The sequence below is a fragment of the Phyllobates terribilis genome, unplaced genomic scaffold, assembly GCF_046119375.1.
Source record: "Phyllobates terribilis strain yellow unplaced genomic scaffold, ASM4611937v1 Scaffold_4__5_contigs__length_816908805, whole genome shotgun sequence".
Taxonomy (NCBI): Eukaryota; Metazoa; Chordata; class Amphibia; order Anura; family Dendrobatidae; genus Phyllobates; species Phyllobates terribilis.
In genome coordinates this window covers 71,195,469-71,220,624 of record NW_027362764.1, presented here as the reverse complement: position 1 = coordinate 71,220,624, position 25,156 = coordinate 71,195,469, and the positions used below count along the sequence as shown (strand labels likewise).

Here is a 25,156-nt window from a genome sequence, read left to right as displayed (position 1 = left end):
TACTGACTGTATCCCCATATTTAGAATGACGTCCATGTTGGCCGGAGCCGTGCAGTGTACATCTTGCGGAATGTATGCATTCCGTGAGCAACCGCTCGAGGATCCATACTGCTGCGAGAGATGTGAGCATATCGTGCACTTCGAAGCCCAAATTCTGGATCTAAGTGCTCAGATAGCGGTACTGAGGAGCATCGACAACATGGAACAGAGTTTGCTGCTCACCGAGCAGACACTCAATGGGTCAATACTGGGGGTGGAGCATAGAGGGGAAGTGCAGGCTGAACAGGCAGGGAGCTGGATAACAGTTAGGAGGGATAGAGGGAAGAAGTATAGGAAGGCTGGTTCAGAACCGGCATTATTGGAGCACGACAGATCCTCTGACCGCCGGGGGAGTGTATGCTCCAGTAATGAGGGGGAGGGGGGAAGTGTAGGGCAGGCAAGACAGGTTCTGGTAGTGGGTGACTCTATTATTAGGGGGACAGACAGGGCAATCTGTCACAAAGACCGGGATCGCCGAACGGTGTGCTGCCTCCCTGGCGCTCGAGTCCGGCACATCGCGGATCGGGTTGACAGGTTACTGGGTGGGGCTGGCGAAGACCCAGCGGTCATGGTCCACATCGGCACCAATGACAAAGTGAGTGGTAGATGGAGGGTCCTTAAAAATGATTTCAGGGACCTAGGTAGGAAGCTTAGGGCAAGGACCTCCAAGGTAGTTTTCTCAGAAATACTACCAATCCCGCGAGCCACACAGGAGCGCCAACGGGAAGTTAGGGAGGTGAATAAGTGGCTAAAGAGTTGGTGCAAGGCAGAAGGGTTTGGGTTCATGGAGAACTGGGCCGACTTCGCGGTCGGCTACAGGCTCTACCGTAGGGACGGGCTGCACCTCAATGGGGAGGGTGCAGCGGTGCTGGGGAAGAAGATGGCTAATAGGTTGGAGGAGTTTTTAAACTAGAGACGGGGGGGGGAAACCAAGGAAATAGGTGGGATGTGAGGCAAGCAAGGGGGAAGGGGAGAAGTGAATATAATGAGGGTGGAGAGGGGGGTGGGGATAGTACAGTTAGATCGTTAGAGAAGAATAGGATGCTAAATAACCCCAAAGTTTTATCTTGCATGCTGACCAACGCAAGAACCCTGACCAATAAGGCGGATGAGCTGCAGGCGCTTATATCGGAGGAGAGGTATGACATCGTAGGTATAACAGAGACTTGGCTAGATGATAGCTACGACTGGGCGGTAAATTTATTAGATTATAGTTTATTTAGAAGGGACCGGAAACAGGGGAAAGGCGGAGGAGTCTGCTTATATGTAAAGTCATGTCTAAAACCCAGACTAAGGGAAGATATAGGAGAGGGAGAAGAGGGGGTCGAGTCCATGTAGGTAGAGATAGAGGGAACTAAAAATAATAATAAAATATTACTGGGGGTCTGCTATAAGCCACCCAATATAACAGAGGAGAATGAGAATCTGCTATTAGGACAAATAGACAAAGTAGCAAAACATAATGAAGTGATTGTAATGGGGGATTTCAACTACCCGGATATTGACTGGGAAACAGAAACCTGTAGATCTCAGAAAGGTAAAAGGTTCTTGACAAATATTAAGGATAATTATCTCTCCCAACTAGTGCAGGAACCAACGAGAGGGAAGGCCGTGTTGGACTTAATATTGACTAATAGGCCTGATAGAATAACTGAGGTACAGATAGGGGGGCACCTAGGTAATAGCGACCATAATATTATCGACTTCAAAATGCCCTTCAGTAGGGTTATCAATAAGGGAACAACAAAAACATTAAACTTTAGGAGGGCGAAGTTTGATCAGCTGAAAGAAAGCCTTCAACTTATAGACTGGGACAAAGTTCTTAATCAAAGGAATACGAATAGTAAATGGGAAACCTTCAAAAGAATTCTGAATACTCAGTGCGAGAGATATATACCGTATGGGAATAAAAGGGCCAGAAATAAGAGGAAACCAATATGGTTGAACAAGAACGTAAAAGGGGCGTTAAATAGCAAAAAAGAGGCATTCAAGAGATTAAAACAGGAAAACAGTAAGGAAGCACTAATGTGTTACAAGGAAAAAACGAGAACCTGTAAAAAACAAATAAAAATAGCGAAGGAGGAAACAGAGAGACGTATTGCTAGGGAAAGTAGATCAAATCCCAAACTGTTCTTTACGTATATAAATAGTAAAAGGATTAAATCGGATAATATTGGACCGATAAAAAGTGAGGAAGGCAAAATCATAGAGAAAGATGAGGATAAAGCTAATCTATTAAATCATTTTTTTTCGACAACTTTCACAAAGGAAATCGAACTAACAGGAGAAATGAGAAGTGACAAACTTAATCCTCCACTAAGTATGACAAATCTAACCCAAGCTGGGGTACAGAAACGCCTCAGTAACATTAAAATAAACAAATCACCAGGACCTGATGGCATACACCCACGGGTACTAAGGGAACTAAGTAATGTGATAGACAGACCGTTATATCTTATATTTAAGGACTCTGTTGAGACTGGGTCTGTGCCACTTGATTGGCGACAGGCGAATGTAGTGCCAATATTCAAAAAAGGAGCGAAAAGTGACGCCGGAAACTATCGGCCGGTGAGTCTGACGTCCGTTGTGGGCAAAATTTTTGAAAGCTTCATTAAAGAGGCAATTACGGAGCATCTTGATGCTAATAATCTTTTAATCCCGAACCAACATGGATTCATGAGGAATCGCTCCTGCCAAACAAACCTGATTGACTTCTACGAGGAGGTTAGCTCTCGAGTAGATCAGGGGGAACCAGTGGATGTCGTGTATCTCGACTTCTCAAAAGCGTTCGATAGCGTGCCACATAATAGGTTGGTATACAAAATGAGAATGATGGGGCTGGGGGAAAATGTCTGCAAGTGGGTAGCTAACTGGCTAAAGGATAGAAGGCAGAGGGTGGTTATAAATGGAATATACTCAGATTGGGTAAGCGTCACTAGTGGGGTACCACAGGGGTCTGTACTAGGCCCAATGTTATTTAATATCTTTATTAACGACATAGTCAACGGGATAAATAGTAAAATATCAATATTTGCAGATGACACAAAGTTATGTAAAACAATTAATACAAAAGAGGACAGTGCAGACCTACAGAGGGATTTGGATAAGCTGGGTAGGTGGAGCATTAAATGGCAAATGAGGTTTAACGAGGAGAAATGTAAGGTCATACATATGGGAAGGAAAAATGGAAGTCACCAGTACTCACTGAATGGGAAATCATTGGGGAATTCAGAGATGGAGAAGGACTTGGGCATCTTGATTGATAGCAAACTAAATTGGAGTGCCCAAAGTCAGGCCGCTGCTGTAAGGGCAAACAGGGTAATGGGATGTATCAGAAGAGGTATAGCTGCAAAGGATGAGAACATTGTTCTTCCACTGTACAAAGCACTGGTCAGACCACACTTGGAATACTGTGCTCAGTTATGGGCCCCAATATATAGAAAGGATATAAATGAGCTTGAAAAGGTACAAAGGAGGGCAACAAAATTAATAAAGGGAATGGAGGGACTGCAATACCCAGAGAGGCTGGCAAAACTAGGACTATTCAGCTTGGAAAAGAGAAGGTTGAGGGGGGACATAATAAATGTGTACAAATATGTTAGGGGACAGTATAGAGATCTTGCCCGAGATTTGTTCAAAAGGAGGGATATTACGGTAACAAGAGGGCACTCACTAAGACTGGAAGAGAAAAGGTTTCAGCACCAGCATAGGAAGGGGTTCTTTACGGTAAGAGCAGTGAGAATATGGAATTCACTGAGTGAGGAGACGGTAATGTCGGATTCACTACACCAGTTCAAGCGGGGACTGGATGCATTTCTAGATACCAGGCAGATTTCAGCATATACTTAAAAATAAAATAAAATAGTAGGTTGATACAGGGATTTATTCTGACTGCTGGTTTCAGAGTCGGGAGGGAATTTTTCCTCAGGTGAAGATTGGCCAAATCATTTGGGGTTTTTGCCCTCCTCTGGATCAACTTTAGCAATTACAGAACTAACAGGTCGAACTTGATGGACGCAAGTCTTTATTCGGCTTTACAAACTATGAATACATACATGCGCTTGCATTCCTTGAAAACAAAGCAGATGCTAACTTCTATCATCCTCATCATGCTCCTCACCTTGGCACTCTCAACTCCCCTGATGGAGAAGCCAGGGCCCACCGGAGGAGTCGGGTTCTCTGGTGGGCTCGTCCAATGCTGCCCTAAAGCAGGCCAGTCTAAGAAAAGTGTGTGGGGATGTTCCGCGGGGAAATCGGGGCGGCTGGGGAGGGTTTATGGACACCCGGCCGCCCCCAGGCGGTTGGGGACCGTGTGTGGGCACACGGCCGCGGGGCGGCTGGGGACTGAGCGTGGACACCCATCCGCCGGGCGGCTGGGGACTGAGTATGGATAAAAGGGCGGCCGACGCAGCCATGACATGATGGCCGGCTTCTGCCTCCACATGCCTAAAAGGCCCAATTTCAAGTGCAAGCAAGCTAGCAGTATGGTATTGCAGCCTGGGGGTGGGTGGGTGGCAGGTTGCACACTTACGCTTGCATTCCAACAAAACAAAGCAGATGCTAACTTCTATCATCATCATGCTCCTCACCTTGGCACAAACAACTCCCCTGATGGAGAAGCCAGGGCCCACCGGAGGAGTCGGGTTCTCTGGTGGGCTCGTCCAATGCTGCCCTAAAGCAGGCCAGTCTAAGAAAAGTGTGTGGGGATGTTCCGCGGAGAAATCGGGGCGGCTGGGGACCGTTTATGGACACCCGGCCGCGGGGCGGCTGGGGACCGAGTGTGTGGACACCCGGACGCCCCCTGGCGGCTGGGGACTAAGCGTGGACACCCAGACGCCGGGCGGCTGGGGACTGAGTATGGATAAAAGGGCCGCCGACGCAGCCATGACATGGTGGCTGGCGTCTGCCTCCACATGCCTAAATGGCCCAATTTCAAGTGCAAGCAAGCTAGCAGTATGGTATTTCAGCCTGGGGGTGGGTGGGTGGCAGGTTGCACACTTATGCTTGCATTCCAACAAAACAAAGCAGATACTAACTTCTATCATCATCATGCTCCTCACCTTGGCACAAACAACTCCCCTGATGGAGAAGCCAGGGCCCACCGGAGGAGTCTGGTTCTCTGGTGGGCTCGTCCAATCCTGTCCTAAAGTAGGCCGGGCTAAGAAAAGTCTGTGTGGATGTTCCGCGGAGAAATCAGGGTGGCTGGGGACCGTTTATGGACCGGGTGTGGACACCCGGCCGTGGGGCGGCTGGGGAACGAGCGTGGACACCCGGCCGCCGGGCGGCTGGGGACTGAGTATGGATACCTCGCTGCCAAAGCAGCCATGAGGTAGTGGCCAGCTTCGGCCTCCTCAAAACTAAAAGGCCCCATTTCAAGTGCAAGCTAGCAGTATGGTATTGCAGCCTGGGGGTGGGTGGGTGGTTAGCTGCATATTTGCGCTTGCATTGCAAGGAATGGGGGAGGTACAATTGAACACTGCCCTGCGACAAGGACTTGCACGGGGATAGTTGCAAGTCTGCATCTTCTGATGCGGCAAGGATCACTTCAGATGGGCACACTTTTAGGCAGTGACCTGGGAGTCAGAGATGCTTCCAGGGGTCTTCCCAATGCTGTCCCCATGTCTTTTCAGCACTGTATGCATGTGTCACACAGCACATGGCCAGATAAGGTTGTAAAATGTTAAAATGACATTTCCCGGTGAATGCATTTGTCACAGTTGAAAGCAATACAAAAGTGCAAAAACGCATATAAAATACTACTTGTGAACATAGCCCAAGGTGTGGAGGAGTATTTTTGCTTTTGGTTATTTATTTTACCTTATACACAAGTCTTTACCCTGGAAAGGAAGTTCCTTAACATATTTCACAGGAAAAAAGTTTCACTTTCGTTTTTGAACGTTTTATTATGAGCCTGTAAAAGTGGCTTAATACCTCTGAACATGTTGTTGACAACTGTGACCTGGGGGTCAGAAATGCTTCCAGGGGCGATCCCCATGCTGTCCCTATGTCATTTGAGCACTGTCACTATTGTTTTGGGCACTTTTTAGGCTTTCTACAGACTGCCGGGGGTGCCGCCGCAAAAATGCTCGGGTCTCCCTTAGACTAACATTGGGCTCGTTTCTTCGGTCGAGCACCCGATTATCACGGCGAGCTCGGCCTGAGCTTCAAGCACCCGAGCATTTTAGTGCTCGCTCGCTCAACACTAAAAATTACATATTAATCTTTTTTCTATCTGAACTTATGTGAAGTAACATGCCAGACTCTGGCTTCTGTTGAAATACGTGGATTGTCAGGGTTAGGGTACTAGAGGACCACCAGAGAAGCAATTCTAAGGGCAATGACAGCTTCAAATGGGGTTTGGTTTTCTTTATAGTCAGGGCCTCGGCCCACAGTAGGTAATGTAGTGTTATGGTGGCCAATCTAACCCTGAGAGGATTACTGGATGCTCAGCTGTGTCATTTCTTTTGGAACATGAGGATTGGCTCTCATCAATTTTTTATTTTAGGTTGTATCTTGTGATGATTACCGTAAATGTCTAAAAAGTGTCTTAGACAGAAACACAAAGGTGTCCCATGGAAATGGTAATGTAAAAACATTTATGGATGACTTATTGTTAAATAATTAAAGACTTCTTTATGTGAATGTTCATACTTCTAAGCCAGTCAAATGGAAAAAAATGCAAGTGCATTGAATAGAAGGAAATTTCATGAAACTCTTGGCTTCGCAATTTGCTACATCTAAATACTGCATCACTGAACACGGGAAGAACAGGGGGAAATTGGAGATTATGAATTGTATTTTTTCTATAATATTTCTTGTTACAGCGTATAAAAAAAATATACAACTATATTAAAAAAATACTCCTATAGCCGAATGAAAAATTATGCTGACCAAAATAGAAAAACTGTAAAATTCAGCAATATTTACAAGCAGAGCAGCAAAGTGATGTAATTAATAATGAGTAAGTTATGAGTTATGTCAAGGACTAATTAACTTACAAAGAAGGGAAAAGCACTTTAGCAGCTCTTGTATGGGACCACATATATGACAGCTACAGATGCCATCATTGCTTTATCAGATGCACACATTTTATTTTCACCACTTCATGAGTGAGATATTTTCCGTTTCTTCTTTCCTCCCCTTCTTCCAACAGCCATAACTTTTTAATTTTAACATCCACATAGCCATAATCAAGGTTTGTTTTTTTGGGGGGATCAGTTGTACTTTTGAATGATACCATTCATTTTATCATGTGATACAATCATAAAATGCAGTTCCACAATTGTTTTGGGGATTTTTTATCCACCGTGTTCCACTATACCGTAAAACTTACCCGGCAATATAATTCTCAATAGTCAGTACGATTTTGCAGATACCAAACATATATAGTTTTTTTTTTATTTAAGTAGTGAAAAAAAATTCGGAAATTTGTCAAAAAAAATAGAAAAATTTTGACTGTGTCACCATTTTCCAAGACCTGTAATATTTTCAATTGTCGGCATCTGTGGCTGTGTGAGGACTTATTTTTTGTGCCCTGAGCTGACGTTTATATTGATACCATTTTGGGGTAGATGCGATGTTTTGATCACCTCTTATAGCATTTTATTGCAATGTTGCTGTGGACAAAAAAAAACATAATTCTGACATTTCAATCCCGTCTCTCATTAGGCCATTTACGAGTCGGATCAATCTATTTATTGTTTTGATTGATCAGACTTTTACGAATTCGGTGATACCAAATATGTGTATTTTTTTAAACTTTATTTTTAATGGGGCAAAAGGGGTTGATTTGAACTTTTGCATTTTTTTTCACATTTTTAAAAACATTTTTTTCACATTTTACTGTATTTAAAGAACGTGTCCACTACTTTTACATTGATGCCCTATCCAAAGGATAGGGCATCAATGCATGATCGGCCGGGGTCCCGCACGCGGCACCCCCGCCGATCAGCTATTACCGGTGACGGCAGCGGCCGCAGGCCAGAAGTGCTCACCTGCGGGGCTCCACCGTCAAGTGGTAGTGGCCGCCGCTGTGTACTGCACATCTGCCTCCTATTCAATTGAATCGGAGGCGGATCTGCAGTACACCGCGACGGCCACTACCACTTGACGGCGGAGCCCCTCAGGTGAGCACTTCCGGCACGCGGCCACCGCCGCTGGCACCAATAACGGCTGATCGGCGGGGGTGCCGCGTGCGGGACCCCGGCCGATCATACATTGATGCCCTATCCTATGGATAGGGCCAGGGCCGGCTCCAGGTTTTTCTGGGCCCCGGGCGAAAGAGTCTCAGTGGGCCCCTTTAACACATACCACGATTCATGATGCAGAGATACAGCGGAGAAATATATATATATATATATATATATATATATATATATATATATAGTACAATGCAAAGATTTCACTTCTTACATTACATGAGTGATATCTATTGTAAATTCCACAATAGCTCAGAAACCGGTGAATCGCTCCACACAGAATACTGGCCCCCATATAAGGCTCCATACGGAATACTGGCCCTCATATAACGCTTCATACAGGATACTGGCCCCCATATAACGCTCCACACAGAATACTGGCCCCCATATAGCGCTCCATACAGGATACTGGTCCCCTTATAAAGCTCCATACAGGATACTGGCCCCCATATAATGCTCCATACAGGATACTGGTCCCCTTATAAAACTCCATACAGGATACTGGCCCCCATATAACGCTCCATACAGGATACCGGTCCCCTTATAACGCTCCATACAGGATACCGGTCCCCTTATAACTCTCCATACAGGATACTGGCCCCCATATAATGCTGCATGCAGGCTGTTACCCCCCACATAATGCCCCATACAGGCTGTCCCCCCCTTATAATGCTCCATGCAGGCTGTTACCCCCCACATAATGCCCCATACAGGCCCCCCCCTTTTAATGCTCCATGCAGGCTGTTACCCCCCACATAATGCCCCATACAGGCCCCCCCCTTTTAATGCTCCATGCAGGCTGTTACCCCCCACATAATGCCCCATACAGGCTGCCCCCCTTATAATGCTCCATGCAGGCTGTTCTCCCCCACATAATGCACTATGCAGGCTGCCCCCCCTTTATAATGCCCCATGCAGGATGTCGTCGTCCCCTTTATAATGCCCCATGCAGGATGCCCCCCCCTTCTCTTTATAATGCCCCATGCAGGCTGTTCCCCCCCCTCCTCTATATAATGCCCCATGCAGGATGTCCCCCCCCCTTTATAATGCCCCATGCAGGCTGTCCCCCCCCTCTATATAATGCCCCATGCAGGATGTCCCCCCCCTCTATATAATGCCCCATGCAGGCTGTCCCCCCCCTCTATATAATGCCCCATGCAGGCTGCCCCCCCCTCTATATAATGCCCCATGCAGGCTGCCCCCCCTCTATATAATGCCCAATGCAGGCTGCCCCCCCCTCTATATAATGCCCCATGCAGGCTGCCCCCCCCTCTTTATAATGCCCCATGCAGGCTGCCCCCCCCTCTATATAATGCCCCATGCAGGCTGCCCCCCCTCTATATAATGCCCCATGCAGGCTGCCCCCCCCTCTTTATAATGCCCCATGCAGGCTGCCCCCCCCCTCTATATAATGCCCCATGCAGGCTGCCCCCCCCTCTATTTAATGCCCCATGCAGGCTGCCCCCCCCTCTTTATACTGCCCCATGCCTCCATACATTAAAAAAAAAAAATCAAATACTCACCTCCCTTCTCCTCACCTGCTGCCGCTGCCCGCTGCCCGCTGCTCGCTGCTCAGCTCCGAACTCCAGCGTTGTCGGCGTCTTCCCGTTCAGCGCTCCCTGTGACGGCTCAGGGAAAGACGTCACCGCGCCCTCTGACCTGAGACGTCACAGGGAGCGCAGAGCAGGAAGACAGCGGATCTGCGGAGGCACGGGGAGAGGTATCGGGCTGCCGGGGCCCTGAGCAAGCGGCGGAGAAGGGCGGGCGCTGACACCGCTCTCCTCCGCCCATAGCCCAGCGGGGTGCGCGACCGCCAGTGGACCCCTCTGCCTGCTCAGGGCCCCGGCATTTGCCCGGGTGCGCCGGGTGCTGACGCCGGCCCTGGATAGGGCATCAATGTAAAAGTAGCGGACAACCTTTTAATAGTCCCCTCAGGGGACTTGAAGCTGCTATCGTCTTATCTGCTATGTATAGAAAAAATCAAGTTCTCCTTTCACCGTAGAACTGTCATTACAAGCACAGGGTTTTCAGCAGACTTTCGACTGGCTTGGCAACGCATCAAATACTGACAGCAGCATTTAACATGCTAACAGCCATGGGCAGAGCTCCGCTCCACCTGCAGCTGTTAGAGACAGATGATGGCTGAATAATTCAGCGGGATCAGTTTTCGAGCCCACAACAAAGTCAGGGACATAACATATGATGTAACTGTACGTCATGTCGGGAAGGGGTTAAAAGTTTCTGATCCATCAATTTAATCAAAATAGTTGAGTTTGTAACGTTCAACTATGTAGACCAGTGGAAGTGGAAGTCCCAGCTTTTAAACTAATATCAATCCAATATTTAGAACCTATCCTGTGGAGAGATGATATACAGTTATATGAAAAAGTTTGGGCACCCCTATTAATCTTAAGCTTATTGTTTTATAAAAATTGGTGTTTTTGCAACAGCTATTTTGATTTGACATATGTAATAACTGTTGGACACAGTAATGTTTCTGCCTTGAAATGAGATTTATTGTACTAACAGAAAATGTGCAATCTGCATTCAAACAAAATTTGACAGGTGCATAAGTATGGGCACCCTTATCATTTTCTTGTTTTAAATACTCCTACCTACTTTTTACTGACTTACTAAAGCACTTTTTTTTGTTTTGTAACCTCATTGAGCTTTGAACTTCATAGCCAGGTGTATGCAATCATGAGAAAAGCTACTTAAAGTGGCCACTTGCAAGTTGTTCTCCTGTTTGAATCTCCTCTGAAGAGTGGCATCATGGGCTCCTCAAAACAACTGTCAAATGATCTGAAAACAAAGATTATTCAACATAGTTGTTCAGGGGAAAGATACAAAAAGCTGTCTCAGAGATTTAACCTGTCAGTTTCCACTGTGAGGAACATAGTAAGGAAATGGAAGAACATAGGGACAGTTCTTGGTAAGGCCAGAAGTGGCAGACCAAGAAAAAGATCAGAAAGGCAGAGAAGAAGAATGGTGAGATCAGTCAAGGACAATCCTCAGACCACCTCCAGAGAGCTGCAGTATCAACTTGCTGCAGATGGTGTCACTGTGCATCAGTCAACTATACAACGCACTTTGCACAAGGAGAAGCTGTATGGGAGAGTGATACGAAAGAAGCCGTTTCTGCAAGCACGCCACAAACAGAGTCGCCTGAGGTATGCAAAAGCACATTTGGAGAAGCCAATTTCTTTTTGGAAGAAGGTCCTGTGGACTGATGAAACCAAGATTGAGTTGTTTGGTCATACAAAAAGGCGTTATGCATGGTGGCAAAAAAACACAGCATTCCAAGAAAAACACTGGCTACCCACAGTAAAATTTGGTGGAGGTTCCATCATGCCTTGGGGCTGTGTGGCCAATGCCGGCACCGGGAATCTTGTTAAAGTTGAGGGACGCATGGATTCCACTCAGTATCAGCAGATTCTTGACAATAATGTTCAAGAATCAGTGATAAAGTTGAAGTTACGCAGGGGATGGATCTTTCAGCAAGACAATGATCCAAAACACCGCTCCAAATCTACTCAGGCATTCATGCAGAGGAACAATTACAATGTTCTGGAATGGCCATCCCTGTCCCCAGACCTGAATATCATTGAACATCTGTGGGATCATTTGAAGAGGGCTGTCCATTCTCGGCGACCATCAAACTTAACTGAACTGGAATTGTTTTGTGAAGAGGAATGGTCAAAAATACCTTCATCCAGGATCCAGGAACTCATTAAAAGCTACAGGAAGCGACTAGAGGCTGTTATTTTTGCAAAAGGAGGATCTACTAAATATTAATGTCACTTTTCTGGTGAGGTGCCCATACTTATGCACCTGTCAAATTTTGTTTGAATGCAGATTGCACATTTTCTGTTAGTACAATAAACCTAATTTCAAGGCAGAAACATTACTGTGTCCAACAGTTATTACATATATCAAACTGAAATAGCTGTTGCAAAAACACCAATTTTTATAAAACATTAAGCTTAAGATTAATAGGGGTGCCCAAACTTTTTCATATAACTGTATATATTTAAAGAGAAAACCCCAAATTGAGATACAAAAATGTAGATCTAGCAGAATACAACCATTTACAATTTGGGTATATAATTCAAATCCTGTCTGTATCTTTGCATCCAGGTATTTTTCTTTAAATTGGCCAGAGACTAGAATAGTCGTGCTCGACCACCGGCTGGCTCTTCTCACCGCTGCAAAAGGTGATTCACAGGTCTCTCCCTGGCAGATCGTGATTATTTGCGTGCCCAAGTGCATTCATAATTTTTTTCAGAATTTGCATATCATCAGAATTTACATCTCATCACCATGTGTGCCGATCTTTTAATTTTCATAACGCCATGACTTTTTCGTCTTGGTGTTGCAATTTCATTTTTGAAGAGTGTATGATATGCAAACTTAATGCCGCTCCAGACTCAGCTAGCCCTACAATAGGTCAACTAATGAATTTGCTGAGTAATATGTGCCATAATTGTGTCCTAATTTTCACCAACAGAGTGTATGGTGCGCCCCAATTTCAATATGTGTAATTTTAAAAAATGTCTACAAAAGAAAATGTATAAATATATGCCACTTATAAGAAACATACCAAGCAAGCTGCACCATTTTTGAACACTAATTATTTCCACATTGTGTGTGCCTAATGAGGTAGCAAATTGGCCATTTCCGAATAATCACAGCAAGGCGTACCTTTCTTAGATGGGACCCTAAAATTTGAAGCTTTTGGAAAGGGTAGAAAAGTTTAGGGTTCATTGTACTCCTTGTCTTGGCTGGTGGGCACACACAAATTGTCCAATTTGCATGCTACTTACCTCGAGTTTGTACATATATTTTATATGGCAGTAATGCAGTTTACATTTCAGATATTCAATGTTTGCATACATTTAGCATATACAGTGTGCTGCAGCACTCTTTGGTATTTATTTAATGCAGTCATAGCAGCTTGCACCTGCTCACAGCTGCTTCATTTTTTTAGGAGCTGCTTGTCAGATTTGTTTTTTTTCCAGAATTCTATTTTTCCTACAAAACTAATTTTACTATGTTTACTAGCTGAAAGCATATCGTAGCATGCAGGCTATAGCTCCATGTTCTGGATCATTCACATGTCCAAGTGTCCCAGGCTTTCAGCTATGGAAGGCTGAGTATAACAGAAGCTTTGACCCTCTCTAAATGGCCTTAAAAACTCTTCACTTTAAAAACCCAAAAGATTTGCTGCCAAAATCAATTTTAATAATATAGTAGCAGATAGTGAGTCTTTTGGAAAATGCACAAAGTCAACCTAAATAATAGATATGAAGTAAAGCACTGCCACACGCTGTAGATAAAGAGCATCAGCTGGTGCAAACAGACAGTAAATTTGTAGCGGAGCACACCATGTCTTATGTGATTACTCATGTCAATGAATCCGAGACAAATGAACTCTTGCAGGCACAGTTCATAGATCTTATATATGCAGCGGCCCTCTCTGATTTAAGCTTTATTATACTATTCTGCAGTAAAGCATATTGCAATGTATCAAGAAGACCTAATGCAATGCCCTAGACTGATCTGATCTAGCTTTATCAAATGCTAAAGAATTAGGCTGAGCTCGTTACTTATGCTTAGTCTGGGGCGTGAGCAATGGTTCATGAAAAAGGGATTTAACCTTTAGTTCTCTTCAGGGGTGTACATAGAAATCATGGGGCCCCCATGGCAAAAATCTTAATTGGGTTCCCCAACCTCTTGAAAAAAAATATATATATTTGGCAGGGCCACAGAAGAGCATACCCCACAACTTTGCAGCCCTTACAAAGTAATTTTGCCCCTATTGAAGTCTCTTATTGTTCCCACACTCTAAGAAACCTCTTTCATGGCTCCCAAAAAGTATGATGCCAACAAATGTGCATCTCAAATACAGTAAGATACCCCCACAGTGAATTTCTCCACAGTGCCCTCCGCAAACACAGTATGATGACCCTACAGTATCCTCTGCAAAGTATGATACCCCAACAGTGACCCAAATACAGTATGATGGCCACCATAGACCCCCACACAGTATGATGGCCCCAACACAGCCCTCTACATAATATGATGGCCCCCACACAGCCCTCTATACACTATGATGACCCTCCATACAGTACAGTAGCCCTTCATACAGTATAGTGGCCTCCACACAACCCTCAACACTGTATAATAGTGTGCAAACAGTATAATTGGCTCCCACACAGTCCTCCAAACAGTATATTGGCCACCACACAGCCCTTCAACAGTATAATTTTCCTTCACACAGACCTCTAAATAGTAAAATAGCCCCCACAGTCCTCCAAATAGTATGATGACCCCATCACATAGTCCTGCAAATAGTATAATGGCCCCCCAAGTAGCATGATGGCATCCACATAGCACTCCAAATAGTATGATGACCCTAAATAGTATGATGACAACCCACATAGCCCTGTAAATATTATGATGACCCCACAAATATCTCTCCAAATAGTATAATGGTCCCACAAATAGCCCTCCAAATAAAATGATGCCTCCCAAAAAAACTCCAAATAGTTTGATCACCCCAAAAATAGCCCTCCAAATAGTATGATGGCCCGCTAAGTAGCAATGTTCGTTGCGCCCAAGGGGCTCACTCACACCACTGTATTTTCCATCCGAGTTCTATCTTGGATAAATATTATTCTATGGGGCCATCCACTTGTCCAATGTTTTCCTCAGACCGGCATGTCAACGTTTGATCCGATATTCAGGTGCACTCGGCTATTCAAGTCAACGAGTTCATGAAAACATCAGACTGCACTTGGATGACCTCTCAGTGCAGTCAGATTTCTGTACACTGACACAATGGAGAAGATTGAAAAAATTGGTTCTTCATCGTCTCCTCACAATGTGGTCCCATTTTTTTTATCCTGTGTGAATGTGGCAGTGGTTTTTCATACACGCTGTTGCTCCATTCTTTCTTGTGGGAGTGCAGAACATTAGCTGAGTGCTGAGCTTGGCTATCTTCATCCATCTGTCCAATTAGGAATGGTCGCATGATCGACTATCTCGCCATTCTACCGTGGTCGGACCCAGATATCAAGTTATTCCATATCTCATGGATAGAGGATACTTTCCTAATTTGAGAATAACCCCTTGATCTTTCACCCTTCCCTCATAGTAAAATAGAGGCTATGAACACCTAGAGGAGAATTTTTTTATTTTTGCCACGTGTCTTTGCTTAAAAAAGCATATTTGAAAAAGGGTTTCACAAAAAAATAGTTTGATTGGCTTCAACAGCCTCTGTGTATCACAATACATAGTAGACTGCAGAATGAGTGTCTGTAACTCTTATTTCTCTTCAGCTAGGGTCACACGACCAATTTTCTCTCAATCGAGAAAATCGGTCTGATTATGCTAATGACACTCTGATCAGAGTTTGATCAGAGCGTGATCATAGTGTGATCCGATTTTCTCGGATGTAGAGAAAAAAAAGTTTCTCCATCTTTTACATGCAGTGCGTCTGTGAAAATCGGACCAATGTTATCCGATGTTTTCCATAGACCTATAGACATAAAGTGCCAATCAATAACCAGAGGCATCTTGTGAACGCTGCGATTTTGGACCAAATTGGTCTGAGGAATAATCGGACATGTGCACGGCCCCATAGAACAACATAGGGATGAGTGCTGTCCATCAAAATGATGGAGAGCATTCATCTGATTATTATGGTAGAGTGCACGAGCCCTTCTACTGAGTCAACAGATTATCAAACCGTTGAAAGTTTAACTTTTGCACCCCTGTCCTACCCCAGCTTCACCCATTTTGGCGGAGTTGAATTTGCCAAAAGTTGCAAAATTTTTGTGCAACTCTGTTTTGTGTAAAAATTTTGTGACTTCACAGCAGTTGATGCAAGAATTCTGGCAAAATTGCTTTGATGAATGGGGGCAAAGAGTCTAAAATGGTTCCCTTTAAAAATCAAAAATGAAAATATAGACTTCCAGCAACATCAACGGACAGGGACATTGGGGGAATTTGAAACATTGCTCTGTCCTGCATCTTAATTTACCATCTAAATTTCCAATTTTTTAGCCATTCTTAACATTAATGCACAACCTTACGCTTTTATTTGGACCTTCATTATTGAGATATTCAGAAGTAAAAAGACTTTACATAGAAACTGAATTTTGACATGTATAATATTTAGTGAAGTCTTACTGTAAGGCACTGAAGAAAACCTGTAACAAATAAGACACAAATGTGGGAATTAGAAGAGCACTGACATGGAATTGTCACAGTAGGTTGGCGATAAGGAGAGTAAAGTGCCGGCAAGGGTCTGTGGGGTTATATCAAGCTGTTGTGGTGGGAGGTAGTGAGCTGTAGATTTATATCCTTCCAGATTAGAGCTCTGTTGCTGCAAAAGTAGATAATTACTGATGGCTCTTGTCTGCCTCATCTCCTTCACTGTGATTTCTATTAAAGTTTATATTACATGTAAATTGTTATAATTTTTGGATTCATTTTAGCTCTTTATCTCAGAATGCAGATGCCATAGTTTGATTCTATCAGCATGGACTCCTCTCTTTAATTAGAATAAGGATCTGAATATTATGAAGTTATGATATATTCTATTTTATAACACACTTCCAAAGTGACAAGTAGCAAGTAACAGTAAAGTTACTTGCTTTTTATCATTGGACCATTACACTGTACTGCTCTTTCATTAGACTGAGGATCTGAATATTATGAAGCTAATGATATATGCTATTCTATAACACACTGCCAATGAGACAACTAGCTGCAGGGTGTAACCTAGATTACAATGGAGACAAGGAAGCGCTATCTAAGCGTAGTATTAGATTATATCATTGTTAGCAAATGAAAGATTTTGCTCACCTTAGTCTTTGTTCACACATGTTGGGTTATTTTAACGTCACAAATCTGCATCAAAACTTATCTCTGGCAGGAAATCAACTGCGTCAAAAACGCAAGTTTTGTTGCATTTTTTGATGCATTTTTTATGTGTTTTTGTGATTTTTTCAGCGTATTTTTCACTGTCCTTCTGTCTCTATTTATGCATGTTGTAACATCCCTGGCGGCGTGCTTGCATAGTGCACCACCTCCCACTATGCAAGACCGCAATCTTACCTGTCAGTTCAGCCTACTAACCTTGCTCCAGTTCATGCTGTGTGCATGTGCCTTGACTGACTGCTTAGGGTGGCGGCCCGGTTACTTCCTGATTCTTATAGCTGCTGTGGGCGCACCCCTAATGCGTCTCCAGCCTATTGCTGTGAGTCACTGGATATTTAAACCCCCTCCACCCAGTAGGAGGTGCCTGGGCAACACCTTCACTCAGTTTGTCTTTGCAACTGTATTGCCAGGTCCTGTCCTGTTATCTCTGACTTCTAGTCTGTTTCCGCCACTCTGGGGGCAGTATTACCAGGCCTGTTACCTGTGACTTCTAGTCTGTTTCCGCTACTCTGGGGCTGTATACCCTGGCTCGTTCTTGTATCTCATTGCAGTAGCAGTTCCTGTCTAAACTGTATCCTAGTCTGTTACCTGTTTTTCTCTATGTCCGTACCTTCCCTTTTCCTGCAGTATCTGAACCTGCACCTAACTCCAACTCGTTGTTTCCGTACTTCTGTTTGCGAGTTTTGTGTCCACTCGCTACTTCATAGGAAGTACCTTGTGTGTATCTGGTACTGTTTGTCCCTTTTCCCTTCCTCCGTATCTTCCTGTATTTTCCAGTCTGTTCCACGTGAACAGAGCCCTGTCCTCTCTGCCTTGCCCACCGCTCTGGCGGTTTCTCTCTGCTCTAACTTGCCCACCGCTCCAGCGGCTTCTCTCTGCTCTGACTTACCCACCGCTCTGGTGGTTTCTCTCTGCTCTGACATGCCCACCGCTCCGGCGGCTTCCCTCTGCTTTGATGTACCCACCGCTCCGGTGGCTTCCCTCTGCTCTGACGTACCCACCGCTCCAGCGGTTTCTCTCTGCTCTGACTTGCCCACCACTCCGACGGCTTCCCTCTGCTCTGACGTACCCACCGCTCCGGCGGCTTCTCTCTGCTCTGACTTACCCACCGCCCCGGCGGCTTCTCTCTGCTCTGACTTGCCCACCGCTCTGGTGGCTTCTCTCTGCTCTGCCTTGCTTACTGCACCAGCGGTTTCTCTCTGTTCTGCCTTGTCCACCGCTCCAGCGGTTCTGCTCTGCTCTGCCTTGCCCACCGCACCTGCGGTTTTCGCTTTACTCTGCTTGTCTATCGCATCTGCAGCTCTGTACCTGTCTCCCAGTCTGTACTGGACCCAATCCAGCCTGCGCTCCAACCTGCTAGTACCTCCCTGTCAGCACTCCAGCCGTGCTTGTCAGTATCTCCCTGTCTGCACTCCAGCCGTGCTTGTCAGTGCCCACCTGTCTGCATACCAGCCGGGCTTGCCAGTGCCCACCTGTCTGCATACAAGCCGTGCTTGCCAGTGCCCACCTGTCTGCATACCAGCCATACTTGCCAGTACCCACCTGTCTGCATACCAGCCGTACTTGCCAATACCCACCTGCCTGTATGCCAGTCCAACCTGCCTGTTCCTGCATTCCCCGGTGTGGGTCAACAACTGTGACCGGGGTCTGACCTGGAGTCGCACCTGGTCCCTCTGCTCGGTTCCTCCTTGGTCCACGGAGTCGACTAAGCCGCCGTGCGACCTTGGTCGGATCGGGTTGATACTTAGTTACGCATCTCCAGGCACTCTTCGGTTCATGGTACAGTGGGATCACTAATCACGCTCACGCCAGTCAGTCCGGGCGCGAGCATAACAGTTTGCTCAGGCCATGGTTCCCATTGAGCCCCACGGCCTTTCGCTCTCAGAGACATTTTGAATCCTTGTCTGGCGAATTCGTGCACCCAAAAAAAAAAAAAATGTTTTTTTTTTTCTCTCAAGCTATGGCCCAGGCGATTTATGCGCCAGCCCAAATGGATCTATCAGCACTCGTTCCTGCAGATCCACCACGGTACTATGGGGATCCAAAACGAAGTCATGCATTTGTGGAGCAATGCATGCTGCATTTCAAGTTCTATGCTCACTATTTTCCTACTGATCGGGTTAAAGTAGCATTCATGATGTCCTACCTAGAGGGTGATGCCTTGAAATAGATCACCCCCCTATGGGAAGCATGGGATCCTATCATCTTTGACCTGCAGGCCTTCCTGGTGGCCTTTCTAATGGTCTTCGATGACCCTAATCCTGAAGCCCCTGCTAAAGCTTCCCTTCCCAATATACCGGAGCAGCCCCGATGGGTAATGTGTGTAGGTAGTCTACCAGTTCTCCAGCCCGAAGAGACTGCTGCCCACCCAGAATCCACACAGGATGACTATGCTCCACAGAATACTTCTCTTCCCAACCTCAAGAGGCAGTCCAGACGTGCAAGGCGTAGAGGTAAACTGTCACGCCAGGTTCTGTCCTCTCAAAGACCTCCTGTTCCCCAGCCTGTAGAGGCAGCTTTCTGCACAGAATCCATGAAGGATGACTATGTTCGTCAGGCAAAGCAGAGGCCAGAACTCAGTCACAAAATCGGATTGCGGTCCCGCTGCGGTGGTTTGGGACCCCCTGACGGTCTTTGTCCAGCGAAGGTTGGAGAATCTCAAGACATTAGGCCTGTAGGAGAGGCTGTCCTTGGCGTTAGTGTTTCCTCTCCACAGATGACCATGAATGTCTCCATGGCAAGTGAAGGCCTCGGATTAACCGGAAGTTTCGGGCTTAAAGCCTTGAAGAGTCGGTGTCTGATTCCCATCCGACAACTCCAGAAGCCGGTTTGGGCATTGTCAGCAGAAGGACGAGCCCTACTCAGAAACAGTCAAAATATGTCTGTACAAATTAAGCTCCAGATTGGAGCATTACATATGAAGAAGTTCACATTCCAGGTGCTGACTGGCTTACCCACACGTGGCCCAGAGCCGAGAGATCTGGTGCCCGCTCAGGTCTGGAAATCCTGCATGGTGTATCCTGGGGGACTGCTAAGGTACAAGGGGTGTCCAGTCCCCACATCTTCAGGACAGTCAGCAGTTTCTTCTTCTTCTTCACCAGATCTGCTAGTCACTGACTCGCTGTGCGCTGAAGTCTCTGATGGAAGAGAAGTGGAGGCGTTGTCACCACACAGTCTCGACGATTGTACCAATGATCTGGCTTCAGGTACCATCCTGCCTTACAGACAAGTCATCTCTGAAACCAGTCTGAAGATGGTCCTAAAGCAAGGACCCTCCGTCTCTAATAAATCTGGTCCTACGTCCATCAAGGTGGTGTTTACTCTCGAGTCTCTGCACCCCTCCAACCAGGCGGAGGACCTCCAGTTGTCTCCTGAATCCTCCGGGGTGCTACCTGATAACAAAGGGAGAGAGACTTTCCTACACCCTGTACCTGGTACTTCGCCCACTTCATCCAGTAAGCTTGGCAAAGTGTACATCGAAGCAGTGATTACCCCCGAGTCTCTGCATCCCTCCAACCAGGTGGAGGACCTCCAGTTGTCTCCTGATTTCCCCAGGGTGCTACCTGTTAAACGGATAAACGGAGAGAGACTTTCCTACACCCGGTACCTGGTACGCCGCCCACTTCATCCAGTAAGCTTGGCAAAATGTACTCCGAAGCAGTGATTACCCCTGAGTCTCTGCATCCCTCCAACCAGGCGGAGGACCTTCAGTTGTCTCCTGAATCCACCAAGGTGCAACCTGATAACAAATGGAGAGAGACTTTTCTGTGTGCTGTTCCTGGTACTTCACCCACTTCATTTGTTGCTGACGATGGCTTGATAGGAGGAAGCATCCTAGTCACCAAGATGATGAGACCAGTTTAGTTTCCTCTAATGGACAGAAGAGGTAATCCTCTTGAAGAGAAGGATTGGCCTCCAAATTCTCTACAGATGACCCTTGCAGGCTTGAAGAAGAGGGGGCGTAAAGGGGGGGGGGGGTACTGTAACATCCCTGGCGGCGTGCTTGCATAGTGCACCACCTCCTACTATGCAAGACCGCAATATTACCTGTCAGTCCAGCCTACTAACCTTGCTCCAATTCATGCTGTGTGCATGTCCCTTGACTGACTGCTTAGGGCGGTGGCTCGGTTACTTTCTGATTCTTATAGCTGCTGTGGGCGCACCCCTAATGCGTCTCCAGCCTATTGCTGTGAGTCACTGGATATTTAAACCCCCTCCACCCAGTAGGAGGTGCCTGAGCAACACCTTCACTCAGTTTGTCTTTGCAACTGTATTGCCAGGTCCTGTCCTGTTATCTCTGACTTCTAGTCTGTTTCCGCCACTCTGGGGGCTGTATTCCCAGACCTGTTATCTCTGATTTCTAGTCTGTTTCCGCTACTCTGGGGGCTGTATTCCCAGGCCTGTTACCTGTGACTTCTAGTCTGTTTCCGCCACTCTGGGGGCTGTATTCCCAGGCTCGTTCTTGTATCTCATTGCAGTAGCAGTTCCTGTCTGAATTGTATCCTAGTCTGTTACCTGTTTTTCTCTATATCCGTACCTTCCCTTTTCCTGCAGTATCTGAACTTGCACCTAACTCCAACTCGTTGTCTCTGTACTTCTGTTTGTGAGTTTTGTGTCCACTCGCTGCTTCATAGGAAGTACCCTGTGTGTATCTGGTTCTGCTTGTCCCTTTTCCCTTCCTCCGTATCTTCCTGTATTTTCCAGTCTATTCCATGTGAACAGAGCCCTGTCCTCTCTGACTTGCCCACAGCTCCGGCGGTTTCTCTCTGCTCTGACTTGCCCACCTCTCCCGCGGTTTCTCTCTGCTCTGACTTGCCCACTGCTCCGGCGGCTTCTCTCTGCTCTGACTTGCCCACCGCTCCGGAAACTTCTCTCTGCTCTGACTTGCCCACCGCTCCGGCGGCTTCTCTCTGCTCTGCCTTGCTCACCGCACCAGTGGTTTCTCTCTGCTCTGCCTTGTCCACCACACCTGCGGTTTTCGCTTTACTCTGCTTGTCTACCTGATCTTCGGCTCTGTACCTGTCTCCCAGTCTGTACTGGACCCAATCTGCGCTCCAACCTGCTAGTACCTCCCTGTCTGCACTCCTGCCGTGGTTGTCAGTATCTCCTTGTCTGCACTCCGGCCGTGCTTGTCAGTGCCCACCTGTCTGCATACCAGTCATGCTTGCCAGTGCCCACCTGTCTGCATACCAGCCGTACTTGCCAATACCCACCTGCCTGTATGCCAGTCCAACCTGCCTGTTCCTGCATTCCCCGGTGTGGGTCAACAACTGTGACCGGGGTCTGACCTGGAGTCGCACCTGGTCCCTTTGCTTGGTTCCTCCTTGGTCCACGGAGTTGACTAAGCCGCCGTGCGACCTTGGTCGGATCGGGTTGATACTTAGTTACGCACCTCCAGGCTCTCCTCGGTTCATGGTACAGTGGGATTAGTAATCATGCTCACGCCAGTCAGTCCGGGCGCGAGCGTAACACATGTACATAAAGTTCTGTGATTAAAAAGAACCACATTTTATTTTGCCAACAAAAACACTGAAAAAACGCAATTTTGATGTGTTTTTTCAGCATTTTTTTCAACACCCATTACTTCCTATGGGTGAAAAATTGCTGAAAGAAGTGACGTGCACTATTTTCCAAAAACCAAACCAAGGAACAAAATAAAAAAACACAAGATGTGTGAACAGAGAATTCTGGTTTCTCATAGACTTTGCTGGTACTGCAAAATGCAGCTTAAAATTTGCATAAAAATCTGCAGCAAAAAATGCTGAAAAAAACCCAACTTGTGTGAACATAGCCTTATATGGCTATCTCTAGGATAACGTGTATTCCGTATAAAACCTTTTTAGCGGTCTGCTGCCACCTTGTTAAACCGTGGAGGGTCCTTCAAGAGGTTCCAATGTAACAAAAATGTTTTTTAGAAAAAATGCCAATCCAACTGATGAAGGCTGACCCAACCGAAACGCGTTGTGTTTTTATCTTTGCTTTTCAATAAACCGTACTGAAGAACCTTGGAAACAGAGTGGAAGTGCCATTTTCTTGTATTTTTTCTAAAAAAATCAATGAGACAACTAGCAAGTAATAGTACAGGTACTTACATAGTTACATAGTTACATAGTTTATAAGGCTGAAAAAAGACAAGCGTCCATCCAGTTCAGCCTATTTCTTGTGCACTGCAGCTATTCCGCAGCATTGATCCAGGGGAAGGCAAAAAAAAAACATGCGGTATAGGCCAATTTACATCATTGAGGAAAAATTCACTTCTCGACACCAATCTGGCAGTCAGATTAAATCCCTGGATTAATTAACTATCACTAAGCATAAGATGTAATTTTATTGTTCTCAAGAAAGGCGTCCAGGCCTCTCTTGAACTCATTAAGTGAGTTGGACATCACCACTTCCTCTCCCAGAGAGTTCCAGAGTCTCACGGCTCTGACCGTAAAGAATCCCCTTCTATGCTGGTGCAGGAACCTCCTTTCCTCCAAACGCATAGTGTGCCCCCTCGTCTTTGTCACCATCCTTGGTATAAACAGGTCATGGGAGAGATCTCTGTACTGCCCCCTGATGTATTTATACATGTTTATGAGGTCTCCCCTAAGCCTTCTCTTTTCCAACGTAAATAGGCCTAATTTTGACAACCTCTCTGGGTATTCTAGTCCCTCCATTCCCTTTATTACCTTAGTCGCTGTTATGCACACGCCCGGGCTAAGCGGCGTGTGCGTGTGATTGGTAGTGATTCCACTGGACCGTGCCGGAGAGTGAATGCCTGGAGGGGCGTGACTAAGTATTCACCCGATCCGACCAGGGTCGCACGACGGCATACGACGCCAGTGCACCAAGGAGGAACCGAGCAGAGGGACCAGGTGCTACTCCAGGACAGACCCCGGACACGGCTGTTGACCCACACAGGGGAATACAGGAACAGGCTGGTAGGCTGGCACACAGACTGGAGGGTATAGGCAGGCACGACTGGTATGCAGGCAGGCGGGTATGCAGGCAGGGGGGTAAAGGCAAGCACAGCTAGAGTGCAGACAGGGAGGCACTAGCAGGTAGGAACACAGGCGGGATAGGACCCAGTACACACCGGGACTCAGGAACAATACAGGCAGAGGGTTACAGGCAAGCACAGCTAGAGTGCAGACAAGGCTGAGAAGGGAGGACAGGGCTCTGTACACACGGAACAGACAGGAAGGGAAAGACAGAGCCAGATACTCACACAGTACTTGCAGAGACAACAAGCAGGAGTTAGGTACGAGTTCAGACTCTGCAGAAAAAGGAAGGGAACGGACATAGAGGCAAAACAGGTAAAGGACAGGAGAGAGTTCAGACTGGAACTGAGTGTACGGAGGAGACCGACACTGCAGAGGGATACAGGAGCGGGTCTGGGAATACGGCCCCCAGAGAGGCGGAACGAACAGGCAAGGAGCGTGTTCAGACAGGACAGACCAGACGCAGGAGCGGGTCTAGGAAATCGGCCACTAGAAGGCGGAACGAACAGGCAAGGAGCGTGTTCAGACAGGACAGACCAGACACAGGAGCGGGTCTAGGAAATCGGCCACTAGAAGGCGAGAGGAACAGGCTAGGAGCGTGTTCAGACAGGACAGACAAGAGAACACAGAAAGGAGTCAGTTCAGACACGGGAGCTGATACCGCAAAGCAGGAGACATACAGGACTCAGTTCAGACACGGGAACTGATACAAAAAGCAGGAGACAAGAGACGGGACCTGGCACCTTCAGAGTGCAAGCACACACTGAAGGAAACACTATGCTCAGGCAGGGATAGAAGGGAGCTGCTGAGCTATATACCAGGTGACAGACAGCAATAGGCTGAGGACGCACAAGGGGTGTGACCCACAGCAGGTACAAAAGGCAGGAAGTGATCGGGCGCCGCCCTTAAGCAGCAGAAACAGACACAAACAGACAGCATGGAGGGAAGCCAGAGAGACATTCTGGACAGGAGATCAAGTGCGCCCTCTTG

At 46.5% G+C, this 25,156-nt stretch overlaps 1 protein-coding gene across 3 annotated transcripts in view; it reads right to left on the bottom strand.

The window, feature by feature from the left end:
• The window catches only part of PLXDC2 (plexin domain containing 2), a 782,113-nt gene that overhangs the window by 466,327 nt on the left and 290,630 nt on the right, over window positions 1-25,156 (bottom strand). The gene's annotated exons all lie outside the window — the stretch shown is intronic.